Source organism: Hypomesus nipponensis, chromosome 12 (assembly GCF_054491055.1).
Source record: "Hypomesus nipponensis isolate SF chromosome 12, ASM5449105v1, whole genome shotgun sequence".
Taxonomy (NCBI): Eukaryota; Metazoa; Chordata; class Actinopteri; order Osmeriformes; family Osmeridae; genus Hypomesus; species Hypomesus nipponensis.
Window position 1 is genome coordinate 16,130,001 of NC_140372.1, and position 7,500 is coordinate 16,137,500.

Sequence of the window (7,500 nt, forward strand, 5' to 3'; positions counted from 1 at the left end):
CCAAGTACTAACCAGGCCCGACCCTGCTTAGCTTCCGAGATCAGACGAGATCGGGCGTTGCCAGGCTGGTATGGCCGTACAAAATAAGTTGACAACCATAGGCTACTTATCCATATACAGATTTAGCAATTGACAATGCAAGGTAGTCTTTCTCTCTCTCTCTCTCTCTCGTGTCAAAATGAAAACAGCTTCCAGCCCCTTTCATGAAGGACTACTTGTGCATATTGCAAGATGTCAGTTTCTAAGTGAATGAGCAAAAGAGCATACAGCACCTGGTATTCCCAGGCGGTCTCCCATCCAAGTACTAACCAGGCCCGACCCTGCTTAGCTTCCGAGATCAGACGAGATCGGGCGTTGCCAGGCTGGTATGGCCGTACGAAATAAGTTGACAACCATAGGCTACTTATCCATATACAGATTTAGCAATTGACAATGCAAGGTAGTCTCTCTCTCTCTCTATCTCTCGTGTCAAAATGAAAACAGCTTCCAGCCCCTTTCATGAAGGACTACTTGTGCATATAGCAAGATGTCAGTTTCTAAGTGAATGAGCAAAAGAGCATACAGCACCTGGTATTCCCAGGCGGTCTCCCATCCAAGTACTAACCAGGCCCGACCCTGCTTAGCTTCCGAGATCAGACGAGATCGGGCGTTGCCAGGCTGGTATGGCCGTACAAAATAAGTTGACAACCATAGGCTACTTATCCATATACAGATTTAGCAATTGACAATGCAAGGTAGTCTTTCTCTCTCTCTCTCTCTCTCGTGTCAAAATGAAAACAGCTTCCAGCCCCTTTCATGAAGGACTACTTGTGCATATTGCAAGATGTCAGTTTCTAAGTGAATGAGCAAAAGAGCATACAGCACCTGGTATTCCCAGGCGGTCTCCCATCCAAGTACTAACCAGGCCCGACCCTGCTTAGCTTCCGAGATCAGACGAGATCGGGCGTTGACAGGCTGGTATGGCCGTACGAAATAAGTTGACAACCATAGGCTACTTATCCATATACAGATTTAGCAATTGACAATGCAAGGTGGTCTCTCTCTCTCTCTCTCGTGTCAAAATGAAAACAGCTTCCAGCCCCTTTCATGAAGGACTACTTGTGCATATTGCAAGATTTCAGTTTCTAAGTGAATGAGCAAAAGAGCATACAACACCTGGTATTCCCAGGAGGTCTCCCATCCAAGTACTAACCAGGCCCGACCCTGCTTAGCTTCCGAGATCAGACAAGATCGGGCGTTGCCAGGCTGGTATGGCCGTACGAAATAAGTTGACAACCATAGGCTACTTATCCATATACAGATTTAGCAATTGACAATGCAAGGTAGTCTCTCTCTCTCTCTCTCTCTCTCGTGTCAAAATGAAAACAGCTTCCAGCCCCTTTCATGAAGGACTACTTGTGCATATTGCAAGATGTCAGTTTCTAAGTGAATGAGCAAAAGAGCATACAGCACCTGGTATTCCCAGGCGGTCTCCCATCCAAGTACTAACCAGGCCCGACCCTGCTTAGCTTCCGAGATCAGACGTGATCGGGCGTTGCCAGGCTGGTATGGCCGTACGAAATAAGTTGACAACCATAGGCTACTTATCCATATACAGATTTAGCAATTGACAATGCAAGGTGGTCTCTCTCTCTCTCTCTCTCTCGTGTCAAAATGAAAACAGCTTCCAGCCCCTTTTATGAAGGACTACTTGTGCATATTGCAAGATGTCAGTTTCTAAGTGAATGAGCAAAAGAGCATACAGCACCTGGTATTCCCAGGCGGTCTCCCATCCAAGTACTAACCAGGCCCGACCCTGCTTAGCTTCCGAGATCAGACGTGATCGGGCGTTGCCAGGCTGGTATGGCCGTACGAAATAAGTTGACAACCATAGGCTACTTATCCATATACAGATTTAGCAATTGACAATGCAAGGTGGTCTCTCTCTCTCTCTCTCTCTCTCTCTCTCTCTCTCTCGTGTCAAAATGAAAACAGCTTCCAGCCCCTTTCATGAAGGACTACTTGTGCATATTGCAAGATGTCAGTTTCTAAGTGAATGAGCAAAAGAGCATACAGCACCTGGTATTCCCAGGCGGTCTCCCATCCAAGTACTAACCAGGCCCGACCCTGCTTAGCTTCCGAGATCAGACGAGATCGGGCGTTGCCAGGCTGGTATGGCCGTACGAAATAAGTTGACAACCATAGGCTACTTATCCATATACAGATTTAGCAATTGACAATGCAAGGTAGTCTCTCTCTCTCTATCTCTCGTGTCAAAATGAAAACAGCTTCCAGCCCCTTTCATGAAGGACTACTTGTGCATATTGCAAGATGTCAGTTTCTAAGTGAATGAGCAAAAGAGCATACAGCACCTGGTATTCCCAGGCGGTCTCCCATCCAAGTACTAACCAGGCCCGACCCTGCTTAGCTTCCGAGATCAGACGAGATAGGGCGTTGCCAGGCTGGTATGGCCGTACGAAATAAGTTGACAACCATAGGCTACTTATCCATATACAGATTTAGCAATTGACAATGCAAGGTAGTCTCTCTCTCTCTCTCTCTCTCTCGTGTCAAAATGAAAACAGCTTCCAGCCCCTTTCATGAAGGACTACTTGTGCATATTGCAAGATGTCAGTTTCTAAGTGAATGAGCAAAAGAGCATACAGCACCTGGTATTCCCAGGCGGTCTCCCATCCAAGTACTAACCAGGCCCGACCCTGCTTAGCTTCCGAGATCAGACGAGATCGGGCGTTGCCAGGCTGGTATGGCCGTACGAAATAAGTTGACAACCATAGGCTACTTATCCATATACAGATTTAGCAATTGACAATGCAAGGTGGTCTCTCTCTCTCTCTCTCGTGTCAAAATGAAAACAGCTTCCAGCCCCTTTCATGAAGGACTACTTGTGCATATTGCAAGATTTCAGTTTCTAAGTGAATGAGCAAAAGAGCATACATCACCTGGTATTCCCAGGCGGTCTCCCATCCAAGTACTAACCAGGCCCGACCCTGCTTAGCTTCCGAGATCAGACAAGATCGGGCGTTGCCAGGCTGGTATGGCCGTACGAAATAAGTTGACAACCATAGGCTACTTATCCATATACAGATTTAGCAATTGACAATGCAAGGTAGTCTCTCTCTCTCTCTCTCTCGTGTCAAAATGAAAACAGCTTCCAGCCCCTTTCATGAAGGACTACTTGTGCATATTGCAAGATGTCAGTTTCTAAGTGAATGAGCAAAAGAGCATACAGCACCTGGTATTCCCAGGCGGTCTCCCATCCAAGTACTAACCAGGCCCGACCCTGCTTAGCTTCCGAGATCAGACGTGATCGGGCGTTGCCAGGCTGGTATGGCCGTACGAAATAAGTTGACAACCATAGGCTACTTATCCATATAAAGATTTAGCAATTGACAATGCAAGGTGGTCTCTCTCTCTCTCTCTCTCTCTCTCGTGTCAAAATGAAAACAGCTTCCAGCCCCTTTTATGAAGGACTACTTGTGCATATTGCAAGATGTCAGTTTCTAAGTGAATGAGCAAAAGAGCATACAGCACCTGGTATTCCCAGGCGGTCTCCCATCCAAGTACTAACCAGGCCCGACCCTGCTTAGCTTCCGAGATCAGACGTGATCGGGCGTTGCCAGGCTGGTATGGCCGTACGAAATATGTTGACAACCATAGGCTACTTATCCATATACAGATTTAGCAATTGACAATGCAAGGTAGTCTCTCTCTCTCTCTCTCTCTCTCTCTCTCTCTCTCTCTCGTGTCAAAATGAAAACAGCTTCCAGCCCCTTTCATGAAGGACTACTTGTGCATATTGCAAGATGTCAGTTTCTAAGTGAATGAGCAAAAGAGCATACAGCACCTGGTATTCCCAGGCGGTCTCCCATCCAAGTACTAACCAGGCCCGACCCTGCTTAGCTTCCGAGATCAGACGTGATCGGGCGTTGCCAGGCTGGTATGGCCGTACGAAATAAGTTGACAACCATAGGCTACTTATCCATATACAGATTTAGCAATTGACAATGCAAGGTAGTCTCTCTCTCTCTCTCTCTCTCTCTCTCGTGTCAAAATGAAAACAGCTTCCAGCCCCTTTCATGAAGGACTACTTGTGCATATTGCAAGATGTCAGTTTCTAAGTGAATGAGCAAAAGAGCATACAGCACCTGGTATTCCCAGGCGGTCTCCCATCCAAGTACTAACCAGGCCCGACCCTGCTTAGCTTCCGAGATCAGACGAGATGGGGCGTGGCCAGGCTGGTATGGCCGTACGAAATAAGTTGACAACCATAGGCTACTTATCCATATACAGATTTAGCAATTGACAATGCAAGGTGGTCTCTCTCTCTCTCTCTCGTGTCAAAATGAAAACAGCTTCCAGCCCCTTTCATGAAGGACTACTTGTGCATATTGCAAGATGTCAGTTTCTAAGTGAATGAGCAAAAGAGCATACAGCACCTGGTATTCCCAGGCGGTCTCCCATCCAAGTACTAACCAGGCCCGACCCTGCTTAGCTTCCGAGATCAGACGAGATCGGGCGTTGCCAGGCTGGTATGGCCGTACGAAATAAGTTGACAACCATAGGCTACTTATCCATATACAGATTTAGCAATTGACAATGCAAGGTAGTCTCTCTCTCTCTCTCTCTCTCTCTCTCTCTCGTGTCAAAATGAAAACAGCTTCCAGCCCCTTTCATGAAGGACTACTTGTGCATATTGCAAGATGTCAGTTTCTAAGTGAATGAGCAAAAGAGCATACAGCACCTGGTATTCCCAGGCGGTCTCCCATCCAAGTACTAACCAGGCCCGACCCTGCTTAGCTTCCGAGATCAGACGAGATCGGGCGTTGCCAGGCTGGTATGGCCGTACGAAATAAGTTGACAACCAAAGGCTACTTATCCATATACAGATTTAGCAATTGACAATGCAAGGTAGTCTCTCTCTCTCTCTCTCTCTCTCTCTCTCGTGTCAAAATGAAAACAGCTTCCAGCCCCTTTCATGAAGGACTACTTGTGCATATTGCAAGATGTCAGTTTCTAAGTGAATGAGCAAAAGAGCATACAGCACCTGGTATTCCCAGGCGGTCTCCCATCCAAGTACTAACCAGGCCCGACCCTGCTTAGCTTCCGAGATCAGACGAGATCGGGCGTTGCCAGGCTGGTATGGCCGTGCGAAATAAGTTGACAACCATAGGCTACTTATCCATATACAGATTTAGCAATTGACAATGCAAGGTGGTCTCTCTCTCTCTCTCTCGTGTCAAAATGAAAACAGCTTCCAGCCCCTTTCATGAAGGACTACTTGTGCATATTGCAAGATTTCAGTTTCTAAGTGAATGAGCAAAAGAGCATACAGCACCTGGTATTCCCAGGCGGTCTCCCATCCAAGTACTAACCAGGCCCGACCCTGCTTAGCTTCCGAGATCAGACGAGATCGGGCGTTGCCAGGCTGGTATGGCCGTACGAAATAAGTTGACAACCATAGGCTACTTATCCATATACAGATTTAGCAATTGACAATGCAAGGTAGTCTCTCTCTCTCTCTCTCTCTCTCTCTCGTGTCAAAATGAAAACAGCTTCCAGCCCCTTTCATGAAGGACTACTTGTGCATATTGCAAGATTTCAGTTTCTAAGTGAATGAGCAAAAGAGCATACAGCACCTGGTATTCCCAGGCGGTCTCCCATCCAAGTACTAACAAGGCCCGACCCTGCTTAGCTTCCGAGATCAGACGAGATCGGGCGTTACCAGGCTGGTATGGCCGTACCAAATAAGTTGACAACCAAAGGCTACTTATCCATATACAGATTTAGCAATTGACAATGCAAGGTAGTCTCTCTCTCTCTCTCTCTCTCTCTCTCTCTCTCTCTCTCTCGTGTCAAAATGAAAACAGCTTCCAGCCCCTTTCATGAAGGACTACTTGTGCATATTGCAAGATGTCAGTTTCTAAGTGAATGAGCAAAAGAGCATACAGCACCTGGTATTCCCAGGCGGTCTCCCATCCAAGTACTAACCAGGCCCGACCCTGCTTAGCTTCCGAGATCAGACGAGATGGGGCGTGGCCAGGCTGGTATGGCCGTACGAAATAAGTTGACAACCATAGGCTACTTATCCATATACAGATTTAGCAATTGACAATGCAAGGTAGTCTCTCTCTCTCTCTCTCTCTCTCTCTCTCTCGTGTCAAAATGAAAACAGCTTCCAGCCCCTTTCATGAAGGACTACTTGTGCATATTGCAAGATGTCAGTTTCTAAGTGAATGAGCAAAAGAGCATACAGCACCTGGTATTCCCAGGCGGTCTCCCATCCAAGTACTAACCAGGCCCGACCCTGCTTAGCTTCCGAGATCAGACGAGATCGGGCGTTGCCAGGCTGGTATGGCCGTACGAAATAAGTTGACAACCAAAGGCTACTTATCCATATACAGATTTAGCAATTGACAATGCAAGGTAGTCTCTCTCTCTCTCTCTCTCTCTATCTCTCGTGTCAAAATGAAAACAGCTTCCAGCCCCTTTCATGAAGGACTACTTGTGCATATTGCAAGATGTCAGTTTCTAAGTGAATGAGCAAAAGAGCATACAGCACCTGGTATTCCCAGGCGGTCTCCCATCCAAGTACTAACCAGGCCCGACCCTGCTTAGCTTCCGAGATCAGACGAGATCGGGCGTTGCCAGGCTGGTATGGCCGTGCGAAATAAGTTGACAACCATAGGCTACTTATCCATATACAGATTTAGCAATTGACAATGCAAGGTGGTCTCTCTCTCTCTCTCTCGTGTCAAAATGAAAACAGCTTCCAGCCCCTTTCATGAAGGACTACTTGTGCATATTGCAAGATTTCAGTTTCTAAGTGAATGAGCAAAAGAGCATACAGCACCTGGTATTCCCAGGCGGTCTCCCATCCAAGTACTAACCAGGCCCGACCCTGCTTAGCTTCCGAGATCAGACGAGATCGGGCGTTGCCAGGCTGGTATGGCCGTACGAAATAAGTTGACAACCATAGGCTACTTATCCATATACAGATTTAGCAATTGACAATGCAAGGTAGTCTCTCTCTCTCTCTCGTGTCAAAATGAAAACAGCTTCCAGCCCCTTTCATGAAGGACTACTTGTGCATATTGCAAGATTTCAGTTTCTAAGTGAATGAGCAAAAGAGCATACAGCACCTGGTATTCCCAGGCGGTCTCCCATCCAAGTACTAACAAGGCCCGACCCTGCTTAGCTTCCGAGATCAGACGAGATCGGGCGTTACCAGGCTGGTATGGCCGTACCAAATAAGTTGACAACCAAAGGCTACTTATCCATATACAGATTTAGCAATTGACAATGCAAGGTAGTCTCTCTCTCTCTCTCTCTCTCTCTCTCGTGTCAAAATGAAAACAGCTTCCAGCCCCTTTCATGAAGGACTACTTGTGCATATTGCAAGATGTCAGTTTCTAAGTGAATGAGCAAAAGAGCATACAGCACCTGGTATTCCCAGGCGGTCTCCCATCCAAGTACTAACCAGGCCCGACCCTGCTTAGCTTC

At 47.0% G+C, this 7,500-nt stretch overlaps 18 non-coding genes and 8 pseudogenes across 18 annotated transcripts in view; all 26 read right to left on the minus strand.

The window, feature by feature from the left end:
- The window catches only part of LOC146262206 (5S ribosomal RNA), a 119-nt gene extending 37 nt beyond the window's left edge, over positions 1-82 (minus strand). The window contains exon 1 of the ribosomal RNA XR_014728123.1: positions 1-82. This exon is cut by the window's left edge and continues 37 nt beyond it. This is a non-coding gene — a ribosomal RNA (5S ribosomal RNA).
- Positions 83-260: 178 nt separating this feature from the next.
- Positions 261-379, minus strand: LOC146262207 (5S ribosomal RNA). The gene has a single exon (XR_014729220.1). It is a non-coding gene; the product is annotated as a 5S ribosomal RNA (ribosomal RNA).
- Positions 380-555: 176 nt separating this feature from the next.
- On the minus strand, positions 556-674 carry LOC146262208 (5S ribosomal RNA). Its single transcript, XR_014728124.1, has one exon. It is a non-coding gene; the product is annotated as a 5S ribosomal RNA (ribosomal RNA).
- A 178-nt stretch (positions 675-852) lies between these two features.
- On the minus strand, positions 853-971 carry LOC146262209 (5S ribosomal RNA). The gene has a single exon (XR_014728071.1). It is a non-coding gene; the product is annotated as a 5S ribosomal RNA (ribosomal RNA).
- A 172-nt stretch (positions 972-1,143) lies between these two features.
- On the minus strand, positions 1,144-1,262 carry LOC146262210 (5S ribosomal RNA; annotated as a pseudogene).
- A 178-nt stretch (positions 1,263-1,440) lies between these two features.
- Positions 1,441-1,559, minus strand: LOC146262211 (5S ribosomal RNA). Its single transcript, XR_014727602.1, has one exon. It is a non-coding gene; the product is annotated as a 5S ribosomal RNA (ribosomal RNA).
- A 176-nt stretch (positions 1,560-1,735) lies between these two features.
- Positions 1,736-1,854, minus strand: LOC146262212 (5S ribosomal RNA). The gene has a single exon (XR_014727603.1). It is a non-coding gene; the product is annotated as a 5S ribosomal RNA (ribosomal RNA).
- A 192-nt stretch (positions 1,855-2,046) lies between these two features.
- On the minus strand, positions 2,047-2,165 carry LOC146262213 (5S ribosomal RNA). The gene has a single exon (XR_014729231.1). It is a non-coding gene; the product is annotated as a 5S ribosomal RNA (ribosomal RNA).
- Positions 2,166-2,339: 174 nt separating this feature from the next.
- LOC146262214 (5S ribosomal RNA) lies at positions 2,340-2,458 on the minus strand (annotated as a pseudogene).
- A 178-nt stretch (positions 2,459-2,636) lies between these two features.
- LOC146262215 (5S ribosomal RNA) lies at positions 2,637-2,755 on the minus strand. Its single transcript, XR_014729242.1, has one exon. It is a non-coding gene; the product is annotated as a 5S ribosomal RNA (ribosomal RNA).
- A 172-nt stretch (positions 2,756-2,927) lies between these two features.
- LOC146262216 (5S ribosomal RNA) lies at positions 2,928-3,046 on the minus strand (annotated as a pseudogene).
- Positions 3,047-3,220: 174 nt separating this feature from the next.
- On the minus strand, positions 3,221-3,339 carry LOC146262217 (5S ribosomal RNA). Its single transcript, XR_014727604.1, has one exon. It is a non-coding gene; the product is annotated as a 5S ribosomal RNA (ribosomal RNA).
- A 180-nt stretch (positions 3,340-3,519) lies between these two features.
- On the minus strand, positions 3,520-3,638 carry LOC146262218 (5S ribosomal RNA). The gene has a single exon (XR_014727605.1). It is a non-coding gene; the product is annotated as a 5S ribosomal RNA (ribosomal RNA).
- Positions 3,639-3,832: 194 nt separating this feature from the next.
- On the minus strand, positions 3,833-3,951 carry LOC146262219 (5S ribosomal RNA). The gene has a single exon (XR_014727606.1). It is a non-coding gene; the product is annotated as a 5S ribosomal RNA (ribosomal RNA).
- Positions 3,952-4,133: 182 nt separating this feature from the next.
- On the minus strand, positions 4,134-4,252 carry LOC146262220 (5S ribosomal RNA; annotated as a pseudogene).
- Positions 4,253-4,424: 172 nt separating this feature from the next.
- Positions 4,425-4,543, minus strand: LOC146262221 (5S ribosomal RNA). Its single transcript, XR_014729253.1, has one exon. It is a non-coding gene; the product is annotated as a 5S ribosomal RNA (ribosomal RNA).
- A 186-nt stretch (positions 4,544-4,729) lies between these two features.
- On the minus strand, positions 4,730-4,848 carry LOC146262222 (5S ribosomal RNA). The gene has a single exon (XR_014729267.1). It is a non-coding gene; the product is annotated as a 5S ribosomal RNA (ribosomal RNA).
- A 184-nt stretch (positions 4,849-5,032) lies between these two features.
- On the minus strand, positions 5,033-5,151 carry LOC146262223 (5S ribosomal RNA). The gene has a single exon (XR_014728982.1). It is a non-coding gene; the product is annotated as a 5S ribosomal RNA (ribosomal RNA).
- A 172-nt stretch (positions 5,152-5,323) lies between these two features.
- LOC146262224 (5S ribosomal RNA) lies at positions 5,324-5,442 on the minus strand. Its single transcript, XR_014729278.1, has one exon. It is a non-coding gene; the product is annotated as a 5S ribosomal RNA (ribosomal RNA).
- Positions 5,443-5,624: 182 nt separating this feature from the next.
- On the minus strand, positions 5,625-5,743 carry LOC146262225 (5S ribosomal RNA; annotated as a pseudogene).
- A 196-nt stretch (positions 5,744-5,939) lies between these two features.
- Positions 5,940-6,058, minus strand: LOC146262226 (5S ribosomal RNA; annotated as a pseudogene).
- Positions 6,059-6,244: 186 nt separating this feature from the next.
- On the minus strand, positions 6,245-6,363 carry LOC146262227 (5S ribosomal RNA). Its single transcript, XR_014729289.1, has one exon. It is a non-coding gene; the product is annotated as a 5S ribosomal RNA (ribosomal RNA).
- A 184-nt stretch (positions 6,364-6,547) lies between these two features.
- On the minus strand, positions 6,548-6,666 carry LOC146262228 (5S ribosomal RNA). The gene has a single exon (XR_014728983.1). It is a non-coding gene; the product is annotated as a 5S ribosomal RNA (ribosomal RNA).
- A 172-nt stretch (positions 6,667-6,838) lies between these two features.
- Positions 6,839-6,957, minus strand: LOC146262229 (5S ribosomal RNA). Its single transcript, XR_014729300.1, has one exon. It is a non-coding gene; the product is annotated as a 5S ribosomal RNA (ribosomal RNA).
- A 170-nt stretch (positions 6,958-7,127) lies between these two features.
- Positions 7,128-7,246, minus strand: LOC146262230 (5S ribosomal RNA; annotated as a pseudogene).
- Positions 7,247-7,428: 182 nt separating this feature from the next.
- The window catches only part of LOC146262231 (5S ribosomal RNA), a 119-nt pseudogene continuing 47 nt past the window's right edge, over positions 7,429-7,500 (minus strand).